The sequence below is a fragment of the Delphinus delphis genome, chromosome X, assembly GCF_949987515.2.
Source record: "Delphinus delphis chromosome X, mDelDel1.2, whole genome shotgun sequence".
Lineage (NCBI taxonomy): Eukaryota > Metazoa > Chordata > Mammalia > Artiodactyla > Delphinidae > Delphinus > Delphinus delphis.
The window spans coordinates 4,932,961-4,949,810 of record NC_082704.1 but is presented as its reverse complement, the minus strand read 5'-3'; the positions used below and the strand labels follow the sequence as shown (position 1 = coordinate 4,949,810).

The 16,850-nt window shown below is 43.6% G+C and overlaps 1 protein-coding gene and 1 pseudogene across 1 annotated transcript in view; one reads left to right on the top strand and one right to left on the bottom strand.

Moving 5' to 3' along the window:
• The window catches only part of AFF2 (ALF transcription elongation factor 2), a 489,494-nt gene that overhangs the window by 64,090 nt on the left and 408,554 nt on the right, over positions 1 to 16,850 (top strand). The gene's annotated exons all lie outside the window — the stretch shown is intronic.
• On the bottom strand, positions 2,091 to 3,582 carry LOC132418816 (elongation factor 1-alpha 1-like; annotated as a pseudogene).

Here is a 16,850-nt window from a genome sequence, read left to right as displayed (position 1 = left end):
AATCAAAGGACCGTGGAGAGTTACGTGACATTTGTTTGTAACCAGTATGCTTGTTCCCTGATCTTGTGTGGTTGAATATCTACCTTACCAGAAGCGTTTATCCATGAGCAACAGGTGGTATTTGCTATTACACAGACACCTCCTGTTCAGCAAGTAGATAATCAAGGGGCTGTACAGTTGTCCAAAACTACTTTAGCCAACGAGTCAGGTGATCATTTGGGGGCTGCTACTGCCTTGGCTGTGGAGTTGGCTAGCTAACCTAATGTTAGGGAGAGATTTCTGATCCGACGTTCACTGGCATTTACTTGGACCCATGGGAGAAGGGCTTTCCCTATGGGGCAAATCTGGAGTCATGTGCGCCTCCTAGAAGTTCCCATTTAAAGTGGCCATTGGAGCTTTAATGTGGGGGACCAATGAGAGGCTTCTGATTTGTCATGAATGGTGACTGGGACAGTTAAATATCCCAATAAGCATTGATCTCCAGTTCACCAGCTATCTAAACATTCATATGCCCGTGAGAAATGCCAAGCACCACAGGCGAAAGCAAAGCCAGGTGTAGCGCAGAGGATTCCAGCTAACATATGGTTATTGGCAGCTTTGTTGGCTGGAATTTCCTGATTGACATTTCCAAGCCCGGGGTCAGAGGAATTGGGATGGCATTCTGTAAGGTACCATCCCCGCCTAGAGAAGTCTTTTCTAAAAGCCTTGAAAACAGGAGTTAGCGTGTTTGCATTTCCCTCGGGCGCAGGGGGATCGTATTTAAATAAAAAGAGTGCCAAGGTTGAGGTGCTCAGCTGAACTGGTATGGTTATGGTTGGAGAACGTTTGAAACAAGGTATGGGAACACCTGGCTGTAATAGCCTAACCAGATAGTTAACACCAGTAGGCTTATGCGTATAACTGACAGTGGCATTTGGGACTAAAGAGAAATTGGTTACAGTTAAAACCAAGGGATCTCCAACACCATGAACAGATCAGAGTTTCTGGTGACAGATCCAACAGTCGGAAAGGTTTCCTGCTTTCTCAGGAGATTGGGAAATGCAGAGAGGAGTATTGTCTTTCCAGTAAAGAGAAGGAGAATATAGGGTGAGAAGCAACAGTGAGAAAAGGCATACAGGCCTGGTCTGGTTATGTTGGGAAAGCTGTCTCCTTCAGAGGCTGTGTCCACTTCAGTTCCTGAAAATCTTTATTTTCAGGTCACCAGTTAGTGTGCAGGTCCAGCCAGGGTTTGGTGTTTTCTTTAGATGTGACACATGAATCCAAGAGTCTATTCCTTGGAGTTTGGCAACACAAGGGTTGGTTAATGGTACCTGATAGGGGCCTTTCCAATGAGCTTGAAGGGACTCTTTCTGGAGGTGTCTTGTCCAATAGGTGAACTCTCCAGGTGGTAAGGAATGATGTTTAAAGTCTTCGTGTCCAGAGAAGATGGGAGACACTGAGAAAAGATTGCTCTACTAGAGCATGGTTATTTTCAACAGAAGCAATTAAGCCTTTATAATTTTGAAGGATGACCTCCTTTTATCAGTTGTGGGTCAAAAGAAGCAGGTGCCAGGTGTATTGGGCATCCTGTGATTATCTCAGAGTGAGAGTTTATCACTTCTAAAAGGGTTTAGACATGAGATTTAGAAGGACTAATGGCAGTGCCTTTGGCCAGGATACTACACATGGGAGGGTTTCTACAAAGTTTGCAAATTGAGTCTCTTTTTTTTTCATTAAACTTTTTTAATGGGTCTCAAATTCTGTGACCGATTTTTGGTCAAGTTGTTTCCATTAAAAATATTGATTTTTAGGGCTTCCCTGGTGGTGCAGTGGTTGAGAGTCCGCCTGCCGATGGAGGGGACACGGGTTCGTGCCCTGGTCCAGGAAGATCCCACGTGCCGCGGAGCGGCTGGGCCCGTGAGCCATGGCCACTGAGCCTGCGCGTCCGGTGCCTGTGCTCCGGAACGGGAGAGGCCACAACCGTGAGAGGCCCGCGTACCGCAAAAAAAAAAAAAAAAAAAAGTATTGATTTTAAAAACTAATAACTTAAAGCTGCCACACACAAAACAAATGGTCCGCAAAACATTCTCCTTTCCTTCTGAAGGGTTTACGATGCATTGTTATCGTTAACCAGTCTTTTGCTATTAAACTTAAATGGCCAGTTGAGACCGTTCTTCCACCACTGATTAAGACTGGGGTGGCAGGTATTGGGGATAATATTCATTTAGCCTTCTGAGCTTTCTGGGCGGACTTGGTGACCTTGCCAGCTCCAGCTGCCTTCTTGTCCACTGCTTTGATGACACCCACAGCAACCGTCCGTCTCATGTCACGAGCAGCAAAGCGGCCTAGAGGAGGATAGTCAGAGAGGCTCTCAACACACATGGGTTTGCCAGGAACCGTATCAACGATGGCAGCATCACCAGATTTCAAGAATTTGGGGCCATCTTCCAGCTTTTTCCCAGAACGACGATCAATCTTCTCCTTCAGCTCAGCGAACTTGCAAGCAGTGTGAGCTGTGTGACAATCCGGCACAGGTGCGTAGCCAGCACTGCTTTGGCCTGGATGGTTCAAGATAATCACCTGAGCTGTGAAGCCAGCTGCTTCCATCGGTGGGTCATTTTTGCTGTCACCAGCCACATTGCCACGACAAACATCTTTGACAGACACGTTCTTGACCTTGAAGCCCACATTGTCCCCAGGAAGGGCTTCACTCAAATCCTCATGGTGCATTTCAGCAGACTTCAGTTGTCACGTTGACTGGAGCAAAGGTGATCACCATGCCAGGTTTGAGAACACCAGTCTCCACTCGACCCACAGGGACAGCGCCAATACCACCAATTTTGTAGACGTCCTGGAGGGGCAAACGCAAGGGCTTGTCAGCTGGGCGAATCGGTGGCAGGATGCAATCCAGAGCTTCAAACAGTGTGGTTCCACTGGCACTGCCATCTTTTCGGGTGACTCTCCATCCCTTGAACCACGGCATGTTAGCACTTGGCTCCAGGATGTTTTCACCATTCCAGCCAGAAACTGGCACAAGTGCTACTGTGTCGGGTTGTAGCCAGTTTTCTTAGTGTAGGTGCTGACTTCCTTAACAGTTTCCTCATGTCTCTTCCGGCTGTAGGGTGGCCCAGTGGAATCCATTTTGTTAACTCCAACGATTAGTTGTTTCACACTCAGAGTGTAGGCCACAAGGGCATGCTCACGGGTCTGCCCATTCTCGGAAATACCTGCTTCAAATCCACCAACACCAGCAGCAACAATCAGGACAGCCCAGTCAGCCTGGGATGTGCCTGTAATCATGTTTTTGATGAAGTCTCTGTGTCCTGGGGCATCAGTGATGGTCACATAGTACTTGCTGGTCTCAGATTTCCAGAGGGAGATATCAATGGTGATGCCGTGCTCACGTTCAGCTTTCAGTTTGTCCAGGACCCAGGCATACTTGAAGGAGCCCTTGCCCATCTCGGCAGCCTCCTCCTTGAACTTTTCAGTGGCTCTCTTGTCGATCCCACCACATTTGTAGATCAGACGGCCGGTAGTGGTAGACTTCCCGGAATCTGCGTGTCCGATGACAGCGATGTTGATGTGGCTCTTCTCCTTTCCCATTTTTGCTTAGGTTTAGCGGTGGTTTTCACGACACCTGTGTCCTGGTGGCAAACCCGTTGCGAAAAAGCACAAATTGAGTCTTAATATTGCTGTTAGTGCATTGGACCAGCCCTGAGGATTGAGGGTGGGAAGCACAGTGAAAAAATGCGATAGGACTGGCCAAACGACACAGACCTGCTGTAGTATTTGACCAGTAAATTGGGTTCCCTGGTTGCTGTGGAGCTCAAGAGGGGTTCCTGAGGGTAAGGATAATCTTTCCTAAAATAATTTTAGCCACAGAAGAGGCAGCAGGTTGTCTACACAGAAAGGCTTAGACCCAGTGGGAAAACATACAGACCATGACTAAAACATATTTATATCCATGAGATGGGGGAAATTGAATAAAATCCATCTCCCAAACCTCCAGTGGTCCACTGGGCAATTTAAAGTGTTCCAGAGCACTGCAAACAGGTTTTCCTGAATTATATTTTGGGCAGGTGTGGCAAGCGGAGTAGGCGCTTTTTGTGGCCTTACTGATATCTCCTCACCAGTACTGATTCGTAAGCATTGTCATTTTATCTGCAGACCAGTGGCTTAATGCATATACAGTAGTCAGTAATGGGAATTTTAGAGCCCCTGGCTAGGCTGCATTGTTATTTGGCCCAAACCAGAGTTCTCCCTTTTTATCAAATGAACAGTTACTAGCTTTCCAATCTTGTGTTTCCTTTTCTGGAGCCAACTCTTGGGCTTCTCTAACCAATTTCTCTAGGTTATTATTTGGGGCAACATCCCTTTGGACATGACAGAGGTTTGATTTTTCGTTCCTTTGAGGGCAACATTCTTGGCGGAAATGTCAGCCATGTGGTTTCCTTTAGCTTCCAGGGAGTCAAGTTTGGAATGCCCAGGGACCTTAATAACAGCTAAAGTTGCTGGCAAGAGTGTGGCATCTAATAAATGCTGGACATAAGAGCCATTTGAAATTTTAGTCCCGTTAGAAATAAAGAGACCTTGCTGTTTCCATAGCATTAAGTCATGAGCTACTCCAAAGGCATATCTATTGTCTGCAGTTTTGCCCTTTGCTGAAATGCAGGCCCAAGTAAGATCATGTAATTCAGCCTGTTGGGCCGAGGTGGCCAAAGGCAAAGGTGCAGCATTGGTGACAGGAGTTTCCTGTAAATCGTCGTGAGGAGGCAAAAGGTGATCTGTCAGAGTCAGTCATGAGGAGTGTTGTCCCTAGAGAAGGGAAGAAGGCGGCAGGGTTAAGGTTATCACAGTGAGAAAGAGTTATGTGAGGCGTGATTGCCATGAGGATTTCACAGGAAGTGAGATGACTGGCTGAAGTGTGTTGAGTGTGATGAGAATCCAGGAGGGCTCTACTGCATGGGGTACAAAATTGGTGCGAGGGGATCCCATGACTACCTCTTTGGTGGCCTTAAGTAAAAGGAAAGTGGCTCTGAGGTAAGGAGGGGTATCCTCATACCATAGTATCTATCTGCTGACTGTAGTACCTTATGGGGCGATGGTGATCCCCATGTTTTTGGGTGACTACTCCGAGAGTACTTGTCTCCTTCTCCAATGTAAAGAGGAAAAGGGCAAGTTGATACTTAGGATGTCCAAGGGCAGGAGGATTTATCAAGCTCTCCTTTAAGGTATTAAAAGCTGGGTCATCCAGATATTCCCAAGTAGTAAGGGTCAGGTTTGCTGTTCTTTAGTGAGGCATACAGAGGCTGGGCCATGAGAGAAAAGTTCAGAATCCAGCTCTAACCATCACTAGCCAACCCAAGAAAACCTCATAATTGACTTTGGTTTTGGGCTTTGGGAAGTTCAGGATGCTATGAAGCTTATCTGGGTCTAGGTGCCCAGCCCTTTTTCCATGATCAGGTGCCCAAAATAATGAACTTGGGTTTGAACAAACAGCCGTTTCTCCTTAGAAACTGTATGTCCCTTTGAGGCTAAAAGCTTCTATAGGTGGGTGCTGTCTTCCTGAAAAAAGACCTGGGAAGGGGAGCAGAGAAGCAAGCCGTCTACATATTGGCATGAAGTAGAGCTTCCAGAACATTTTATCTCATCTAAATCAGCTTTTAAGATTTGTGAGATGTAAGGACTTTTGGTAAAATCCTGGGTCATTACTGTCCAGGTGTATTGTTGTCCTTCCCAAATAAAGGCAAATAGGTATTGATTAGCATCATCTGTAGGGATGCTAAGGAAGGTGCTACGTAAATCACTCGCAGTGGGAAATTTGCTTCTGGTGGGCACGAAGCTAAAAGAGTGTGGGAATTGGGAACAATAGGGTGACAAGGGATGACAGTATAGTTTATGGCTTGGTGGGCTTGGACAAATCTCCATCCTTGGTCATTGGGTTTCTTTTCAGGTAAAATAGGGATGTTGCAGGGACTAGTGCACCAGCTAATGAGACCCTGGGTCTTATAATCATCTATTATTGGCTTAGTGCCCTGGAGGGCCTCTTTATTTATGGGGTGTTGGTTAATTCCAGGGAGAGGCTTTGAGGGATCCATTTGCATCTTAATAGGAGGATTCTGCCGATATAAGTTGAGGATTTTGCCCATAAGGAGGGTGGCAGCTGATCTTATAGGGACAAATGATTAGTTTCCTTAGAATTAGCTCCAGTGCCATCAGAGATGGAGCAAATAAGAGATGTTGAAGGGTCATTTGATTCTCTCAGTAGGTGGCTGTTTTGGTTGCTGCTATCAAATTCTAGAATTAGTCTCCCTTTTTGGGAGAAAGAAATTCCAGCATGATATTTTTCTAAGAAATCTCAACCCAGTAAATGAATAGCGATGGAGGAACTAAGGAGCAAAGGGTGGGTATCTCTTAGAGGGCCTAAATCAAAGGGGATAGGTTTAGAAACAGGAACCTGAAGAGCTTTATTTGGGATCCCCACCATTTGAACCCTCTTAGTATTCTGAGGTAGGGGCTGTTTAATAACAGTGGGGTTGAGCACTGAGAGTGAGGCTGTGGTGTCAATAAGGTCATAGAGAGATTCATTCCCAATCTGGAGAGTGGTTTTTTCAAGCCGATTAAGAGGGAGGATTTGGAAGAGCCCCTGTAGTTCCTCAGAGCCCCATCATTGGGGGTTAGGAGGGCATTGGAAAGGCTGGTTAGAGGGCTGAAGGTGTCTGGAGCGTTAAGCTTGCAACAGTCTTCTTTCCAATGTCCTGGCTTTTTCCAATAATGGCAGAGACCGGGAGGGTTTGTTTTTGTTTCTTTAGAGACCTCCATTTGTTGGAGTTTAAAATTGAGGATTTTAGTGGTCTTCCTTTTAGTTGAATCGTACAGGGTGCAGGTGAGCCGGTTTGCTAAATTAACTAAATTTGGATGGATGTACTTCCCCATTCCATCCTCTTTGAACTAGAAGAGAAAGATCCTGGTTCAGCCCGTTAATGAACATAGAGTTAAAGGCTGCCTGAATGGATTCAACATCCACAGACCAGAATTGTCCTTAAAAATAATTTGGAGTTGACTGTAATAATTGTGCAGAGGTTCATTTGTGTTTCTGAGTGCAAGTCTGAATCTTATTCCAATCACTAGGTTTTGGGAAAGCCCTAGAAGTTGCCAACTGGAGTTGCCTGGCGATTCCCTGAGTTTGATCATATAATAAAGCATAGGGTTTGTCTCCTGGTTGTACTTCTAGGGACTCTTCTGGATTTTCCCGGTTAGCAGTTTTTATCCAGTGTTTGGCTTGACCTTCACTGACAAGCATGTGAACTAGCTGATATAAGTCAGAGAAACCAGACTGATAAGCTTGAATGTCCATATTAAATTCCTCAGCAAATCTGTGGGATCCTCAGTTACTTCGGGAAAATCTGACTATAGCTTGTAGTTCAGCTTTAGTCCAGGGAACATAAGAAATTAGGGGTTTAGCATTTGGCTCCTCAGAGGGCCTGATTTAAAGAGGCAGGTTTTAATAGGTTCAGGGGAGGAGAAAGTGGGGAGAAGTTCAGAGGAAAAGGGAAGTTCAGCAAAAGGATTAAAAGGAGGAGATGGGGACAGTGCAGAAGGGAAAGAGGAAGCTGACACCAGGTGGGACCTTGGCACAAGATGGCTGCAGTGTACCTGGAGACATAGAGGATGGGAGAGGGAAAAAAGAGACCTCAGAAGCTTTTTGGTTTTTTCCAATTGTCTATTTGCCTCAGTTAATTTAGAAATGGTATTTTGTAAAGAGGCGATTTTAGAGTCTTGAATGAATTTGGAAGCCTCCAGGAGCCCATTAAAATAGGCATCCCATTCAGTCTGTTTAATTTTAGAGCCATGATCTTCTAATTTAGTTCTGAGAAAAACAAATTTAGGGAGGTCAAAAGTTCCCCATAAATGCCACTGGAGTTCTAAATTGTTTTTGGTCAAATTGATCCATTTAGTTAAAATGTACATAAGGAGGGACCGTAGTTTTTAAACATAAAACCAGCTGGGGTCCCGAAAGTGGGACACTCCCGAGATAATTTAGCCGAGTTGGATCCAACTGCTCAAAACTCAGAAGTTTAGAAAACAGAAGAATACTCACCAGAAAGGGCAATGCCTTCATAAAAACAAAAACAGTTCCCAAATAAAGTCAGAGAGCTTGACCAAAGGAAGGGAGTTTGGATCCAAGGGAAGGCTTACTGAACTCAGAAGAAAAAGATAACTCACAGGAGGAGAGAGTGCAAGCGGCTCAAGTGCGTACCTCACACAGTTCTGGGAGTCATTAGTTTGTTGTTGGGGAGCGGTGTTGGCACCTTCGGATCCCACTTCTGACACCATGAAATGTCAACCTTAAAAATAAAATAGCAGGACTTCCCTCATGGCACAGTGGTTAAGAATCTGCCTGTCAATGCAGGGGACACGGGTTCAAGCCCTGGTCTGGGAAGATCCCACATGCCGCGGAGCGACTAAGCCCATGCATCATAACTACCGAGCCTGCGCTCTAGAGCCCGTGAGCCACGACTGCTGAAGCCCGCGTGCCTAGAGCCCATGCTCTGCAACAAGACAAGCCACCGCAATGAGAAGCTCACGCACCGCAACGAAGAGTAGCCCCCCGCTCGCCGCAACTAGAGAATGCCCACGCACAGCAATGAAGACCCAACACAGCCAAATAAATAAAATAAATAAATTTATTTTAAAAAACAAATCCTATTAAAAAAATAAAATAGCTAGTTATTTTACCAGCAAAATTAGTTTACTTGAGCATAGCAGAGGAATTGCAATCAGGACAAGCAAACTGTGTCAAGCCATAGGCAAGCCTGGAGAACAAAGAGGACTGTCCTTTTATAGAGGAAAGGAGGAAGTTGGGAGGGGCTGTTTTAAATGAAAGTTCTTTGGAGTAGAGCCGGAGTTCAGGGTGGTGGTGGCTTCTCACTGGCTGAGTGTGGGGGCTTCTCATTGGCTGGGCTGTTGCTAGGCAAAGAAAAAGTCTTTCTTCCTCCTGCACGGGTGTGTAAAGTAAGCTTCTTCCTCTTGGGGAATGCAGGCTACACTTTTTCCTACTGAGGTGTGCCCGTGGCAGAGTGGTAGTGCGTGAGAGCTCCCCCTTCAGAGCTCTCTGACTCCATTTTAAATGCGGTTTCCTTTATTTCTTTTCACAGTAGCAATAAGGTAGGAAGGTATACACACATACATATTTATAAAGTATGTATAAAAGTACATGTCAGTTAAAAGTGCATTTTCAGGTGTGTTGCAACAACCTCGTGAGTTACTACCATCCCCATTTCACAGAGAAAGAAACCAAGACTTAAAAATGTCATACGATTTGCCCAAGTTTATACACTAATAGGTGGTCCAGTTAGGGTTCAGACCCAATGTGTGTGACTTTAAAGCTCATGTTCTTTATCAATGTACATGTGTAAGTGTCTCTTTTTTAACCAGAGACCAACTTTGTCCCAGAAGTTCAGATACAGAATAAAAGAAAAAAGAATGAAGAGTGTGAAAATGGTAATGGTTGTGTGAATGGCAAAACTGGATCATCGTGAATACCAGGGATTTATTTTATTGTACATGTGCTTTAGGAGTAGAGAGTTAGTCCTCAGACTCTGGTGCTCAGCCTGTATTGGATTCAGAGCATGAAATACAGCATTTCAGTGCAGTTGCATCCCCCCCCTCCCCACCTCCCCAGCTGAAGACCACCTTATGGGTGAATTACTTCATGGTGTGGTCCTTTAGATATCTTGGTAGCTAAGAAGGAACTCCCAGAGTTATAATATGTTCAAACACCAGATGAGCCACCTAGGATGTCTGTGAGGCTTCATTCTTAAGAATCTCCAGATTGAGAAAACCATCTATTTGTTCTGAAGAGCTGAGCCATTTACCTCTTAAGATTCCCGACAGTCCTGTGATTTTGCAAAACATGCACAGGTTTCAAGTTGATTTCACCCGAAGCCATTCACCTCTCAAGATCGCTGACAGTTCCACGATTTTGCAAAACACGCACAAATTTTGAGTACATTTCACCTGAAATGGAACCCTACTTTGTAGTTGTTTTATAAGCAAGGTGCTAGCAGAACACCCAGGTGTCTCTGGGACCCCTTAGACTACATTAGAATCCTTCTTAGGCACTTGGTATTTCTGCTTCATAGGACTTCTTACAATCGTGGTTCATTGTGTGATTATTTGTTTAATGCCTGTCTCCCATGCTAGACTATGAACTCTGGGTGGACAGGGACGGTGTCTCTTCTCAGTGCTGCACCTTACCTGCAGTGCTTGAAACCCCATGACTAGCAAATCGTTGACGCTCAATATTTATTGAGGCAGGAATAAATGAATGGAATCTGACAGAAGACTAGGCACATGCAACCATGTAGCGGATTTAGTCTTGATTTATGCCACAGAGATTCCCATTCTTAGTTTTTAAGCACAGCCCTAGTTCAATACCTCTTTCATGACCTAACAGCTCTGGGGGTTTTATGTGACGGAGGGCAAATCTGTTTGCTTGGTGATTACAAGAGGACAGATACAATATTTACTAGCCTTAGCAACTCCTGAGCAAATGTGGTCCCTGGAGAAGGGCACATGATAATGAAGCAGGGAAACCCAGCCGTTATCTCGAAGCAAAGCCACACAGGCGTCAAGGCCGTGACTCACGTTCCTGTGGTCAGGAGCCCTGGAGTTTTCAAGGATAATTTATGGTGACACGGATGAGACAGAGTTCATTTAAATACTGTAACCGCTGAAGTATTCTGAATTGGAAAAGTCAGCGCATGGTGGAGTAAATACCTTGTTGACCCCTTTTCACTCTCCGATTCACCATTGTTTCAAGTAGTTACTCTAAAATACTTGAGTCCTAATGTGACCCAGGAGAGAAGAACTGACCACGGCTGCTTAATGCGCGTTCAGATTTGGTTTCTGAACACGGAGCACGCGCTCATCCTCACTCAGCCCATTGTTCTTTGATCGGTTAAATGATGCTATAAATGGAGGACTGTGATAGCAAAAAATAAATGTTTTATACAGTGCTAGAAAAAGCTTTAGGGGAAAATTTTAGCAAAAGAACAGATTCTTTCTTGTTTCTATAGAAACCAGTAGCTATGAGGAGTGAGGTGTTCTTTCATGTGTACATGGTAGTGAGGCCAGCTCAGCAGTCCCCAGCACACACTGGAGGGCTAGTTAAAGACCCACTATCAGCGGGGGAGCCTCTGTCTGTGTCCCTTTGATCTCACTGGCAGTGGGGGACATCTTGCTGGAAATCCCGGCTTCCCCATGGGCTGAGTAGGGCTGCGGTCCACAGTCGCTGAGCATCATAGAGCCAGAAAGGCTCTGAACAGGAATCTCTTGTTGAAAGAGGAAGAAAAAGGTAAACATAAGGAAAGCTCTCATGTCGGCTGTCAACACGCCTTTCAGTGTGCTCCTTGCCATCGAGCAGTAAATGTCCTGGTCGTGTCCTGACCAGATTACTGGTAAACTGGCCAAAGCAGGCATTTGAGCTGTGGGTGGTAGGATAATTTGTTGCCCTTGCAATTTGTCTACTTCTATAAAATCTTTTTTTTTTCAAATGAAATTAGGATGAAATGCCTCCTTTTTGGTTTCATTTGTAAAGCTGTTACCTTCTTGACAAGTGAATGTTGAGGCAGACTTAAATCAAATTCCAAGGCAAATACTTTTCTAAAGCCTAATCAATACTACAGCTTTAAAATGATTTCTCCAGTCTTTTAAATGAAGTTTAGGTCAAATGTAATGACAGGATGAAGCAGGCGCATTTTGCTTCAATCTGACATGTCCCAGAAGCTAAGAGGAATATCTAGTAACTGACAAAAGGGTTTTCCTTTTGTTTGACATTTACTTTGTATGTAAACAATCCAATATATTGGCATGTCAATGTATTAGTTGGTGGTGGTCCAAAACATGATGTGAATTCAGATAGTATTTCTTTCTGCTCACAAATACACACTTGTGTATTTGATCAACAAGAGAACATTTATTGCAGTCTTGCCTTGCAGTTGGCAGAACAGAATGAATCATTTTGAAATATAAACTTCCTCAGATCTAAAATATATCACTGGAAAACACAAGACGTAGGGGGGAGTGGATTACGAAATAAAAAGAACGTATTTAGGAGTGTATAGGTCATAAACATAATAGATGGTCACTAATAAAATACTGGGACAAATGTACAAGACTACGTTCGGTGAGCAGGTGTTGAAAGCTGGATAACTTCCTTGAAGCTGTACTTTGGAAGCAGCATTTGGCAATGTGGAAGGGTATGAAGTGGCCTCTTACGGGCTGTGTGACCTCAGGTAAGTCACTTCCCCTCTCTGAACTTCAGTTTCCTCACCTACGAAATGGTAATAATACAAATGATGGTGATGGTGATGATGACGAGGGAGAGGAGAAGGGTGTCTCCCTCGTAGGGTTCTGTAAGGTTTAAGAGAATTCTAGAAAACTCTGCACAGAGGAGGTACACAATATGTGTCATGTTCCTTTCCCCCTTCCCCAAAAGTAACCAGATTAGTACTGAGCATTTCTTTCTTACCAAGCTTTCAGCCATCATCTTTCTGCTGTTAAATGAGAACTCAGGTTTTGCTAAAATATACTTTGGCAGAAAAGTAAACGAACTTTCCTAAATGGGAGATATACATGGAATGAGAAATACCCTGTATTTTCTAGACACATTTTACTTTAGCTTCTTTTCCCCTGGGAGTAAAGTGAGGGTGCAAAATGTCTCGAGTCCTTTTATGAATTTGAGATTTAAAATCCTTAGATTTGCTATGAGAGACCCAAAGCTTTTCTGGAGACCTGTGTGTGCGTTTGACCTGTGTGGGGCTGCCACCAGTGTTCAGAAGCTCTTCTTATTCATGCGTGGGTCTTCGTTGCCTAGCGCACATAATAAGGGCTCAATAAATATGTGTCTAATGAATAAATGACAATATCATGACATAAAGTTAAAAATGTAATGCTTACCAAACAAGTCTCAATAAATTTGTTTCAGTGATTTTTTTTCTCCCACACCGTCGTGTGTAATATCAGCTCACAGGCAGTGTATGAAAAAGGGACAAGTGTAGGTAAAATGGAAAGAATCCTTGCCTCTATTTAACTGGCCTCATTAATTTATACCAATACCGACTTGATTGATTGTATTTGACTTAAGTTTGATTGGATCAGGATGCAGACTGTTTACAATTTCTACCAACCTGAAGTGCCTAGCGTACATTTGTGGCGATTTATAATCTCCAGACACTCATTATCACCATCATTTAGCCTGTTTTGAACCCCACTAGTTACACAGCATCACAATATCTACATGGTCAATAAGCTCATGATGAAATTTCATATCACCCAATAAGACATCCTCATTAGTTATGAAGAATGAGTTAGGGTGAGGAGGTGGTTATGATTTCTCCGCTGATTTCTTGACTTATTTAGTTCGCGAGCTCATCAATTTGACCCAGACAACCATTACTCTCCCTTTATTACACACCATACACGCAGCCAGAATGAGACTTGAAGTTTCGTAACGTTTAGTAAAGTAGAAATGCGCATCTTCAGAGAAGAAATGTGGGATGTATACTATGTATTTGTTCCTTTTCATTTCAAAGACGTTACTGCTGACTCTGCTGATGCCGAGGGGACTTGGATGGCCACTGTAGGACACGACAACCCTTCCACCTGAGATACCAAAAGTTCTCCTTCTGCACGGTGCCTAGAGTTGTGTATTAGTTTCCTAAGGCTGCCGTGACAAAACACCACAAACTGTATTTGTGGCTTAGAACAACAGAAATGTTTTGTCTCCTGGTTCTGGAGGCTGGAAGTTTGAAATCAAGGTGTTGGGTTGGCCACACTTCCTCTGAAGGCTCGAGGTAGGAGCCTCTGGTAGCCTCAGACGTTCCTTCACGCCAATCCTCTGTCTTTCACATAACCACCTTCTTCCTGTGTCATCACATGGATTTCCCCCTATGCATGCCTGTCTCTGTGTTCAAATTCCCATTTTTTTAAGGACACCAGTCATATCGGATTAGGGTCCACCCTAATGAACTCATCTTAACTTGATCACCTCTGTAAAGATCCTGTTTCCAGATATGGTCAGATTCTGAGGTACTGGAAGTTAGGAGTTGGACATATCTTTTTTTTTTTTTTCAGGGGCGGGGGAGACACAATTCAGCCCATGATAAGCTTTCATCCCCAAAGTTTATTTGCAGCTGTGCCTCTGATACTTGTGGTCCAGATGAAGCCTTAGATCCTAAAAGCAACTCCAAGCCCGTGGGCTACTTCATTGTTGCCTAGGTCCTACTGTTAGACCACTTGACCTGAGGCCTTGCTCCTGTGGGTCTTTAAAGATGGACATGATTACCATGCCTGAGTAGCTACTGCAGCATTGCGTTCCGAATATGCTAGAACTCAGATTTGTCACGGATTCGGCCTGGATTGCCCTCTACCCTGCCCCCCACTGCAGTTAAGTCTAAGCTTAACTAGATTTGAATGATATCAAGAAAATTTAAACTTTTGGACAAATTTAATTTAAATGGGAAACCGGATGGCAGGAGCTGTCTTGGAGTGTAAAGTAAAAGGTAGTATTGATTAGAGAGAGCATTTCTAGAAGTCTCACAGCTATACTGCATTCCCGCGGGAAAAGCTGCTAACCCAAATCCTCCTGGCCAAATAATACCAATTTGTTTAAAAAAGCACTGAGTTTACTTGCTCAAAAGCAGGCATTCACAATGCAACGTGATCATTTTAAAGCTACTAAAAAGCTTTCTGGGAAGTTTGAGGAGGTCCATTGTCCTAAGGACAGATGGACACTTGATAAAGTATTTACGGTCCAGTCTAGCTAAGGATCAGCACGGGTCAGAGGGTCAGTGGTAGGAGGAGTAATATCTCTAGGTCCATCTACATATAGGAAGCACTTTTAGAAACTATGAAAAAATACTATTCAGCCTGAGGCATTAGCGATTATTTTAATTAAAAAATTGATAGGGAGCTTCAAACAACATCATCAAGAAAGTGAAAAGATCTTGCAGAGTGGGAGAGAATATTTGCAAATCACGTATCTGATAAGGTACTAGTATCCAGAATATATAAAGCACAGATACAACTCAATAATCAAAAGAAAAAAGACCCAAGTAAAAATGAGCAAAACCTCTGAATAGACGTTTTCCCAAAAAAAGATACACAAAGGACCAATAAACACATGAAAAGATGTTCAACATCCTTAGCCATCAGGGAAATGCAAATCAAAGTCACAATGAGATACCACTTCACACACTCTAGGATGGCTGTACTGTAAAAGATAGACACTAAAAAGTGTTGCTGAGGATGCGGAGATATTGGAATCCACATCCATTGCTGATAGGAGTGTAAATGGTGCAGCTACTGTGGAAAAGTTAGGCAGTTCCTCCAGAAGTTAAACATAGAGTTACCATATGACCCAGCAATCCCACTCCTAGGTATATATCAAAGAGAATTGATAACACATGTGCACGCAAAACTTTGCACGCAAATGTTCATAGCAGCATTATTCACAATAGCCCCAAACTGGAAACAACCCAGATGTCCATCAACGGATGAAAGGATATACAAAATATTGTTTTATCCATACAATGGGATATTATCCAGCCACAAAAGTGAATGAAGTATTGATACATACTGCACCATGGATGAACCTTGAAAACGTTATGCTAGAGAAGACAGACCCAAAGGGTCATAAATTATAGTTTCCTTTATATAAAATAACCAGAATAGGCAAATCCGTAGAGTGGTTACCAGGAGTTGGGGGAAGGGCAGAATGGAGAGTGACTGCTAACAGGTACAGGATTTCTTTTGGGGGGCGGTAGTGGAATGTTCTAGAACTAGATAGCGGTGTTGATTGCACATCTCTGTGACTATACAAGAACCACTGAAGTCCATACTTTAAAATGGTGAATTGTATTTTTATGAACTATATCTCAGTAAAGCTGTTACCAAAAAAAGTTTCACTTGCTGGCTTTACCATTCATTGGTGTTTCATTGAAACAGTAGCTAGATCCATTGTTTACAACTTAGCCCAACGCAATTTTTTTTCCAGGGAGGAGTATTTTATCACTGGCATTTAGAATTGCTGTTGCACAGTGATAATAAATAGCAGACAGACTGAAAAATTTGTTAGGGAAATCACAATGGAACACATTAATCAGTCTAGTTAGGTAGGAGTCACGGAGCTTCCGGAAGAAAGATACACAGAAGGGTTTCAGCGTTGTGCCAGCGAGTAGCGACAGTCAACACTCAGTGGTTTGCCGGCTCTCCAGTTGGATGATCAGCCATTTAGCCTCCTCCAGGCCTCTGGGACCCTGATCCCCAGCACCTCCACTAGAGGGGGAGCAAGCGAGATAAAGGCGGCTTGCAATGAGTGCAGTGAGTGAAGAGCCTGGGGGAAAAGACTGTGGAATGGAAAGGAACTTGAAATTCTGGGCTAGCCTATAGCTTCTCATGCATGTGTCTGAAATGCAAGCCGATAGCAGGCTTGTGCTCTTTAAGATGGTGATAAAGACAAAATTTTTGTCCCCAAGAATGACCTGGAAATTAGAATCTGTTTGAATTAAACATCAGGGTTATTATGAGTTACATTTAAAAAAAAAAAGCATGTGGGGAGGAAGCTTTCCATCTCTCTTATTTCCAAACATGGGGACTGTTAGCGTTTTTTGCAGTCCTGGAAACAAGTTCAGGTTCAATAATGTCGAGATTTGCAATTTTATCCTCTGGAAAGTGAAACTAAAAGGTGCCAAACGGAATATTTTGTGTATTTGAGGGGAAATAAAAGTCATAATTTAACAAGAAAATCAGCATCAGCTGTCACATTCTGATCTGACAATTGAAACTAAAAATATTTGGCAAATTTT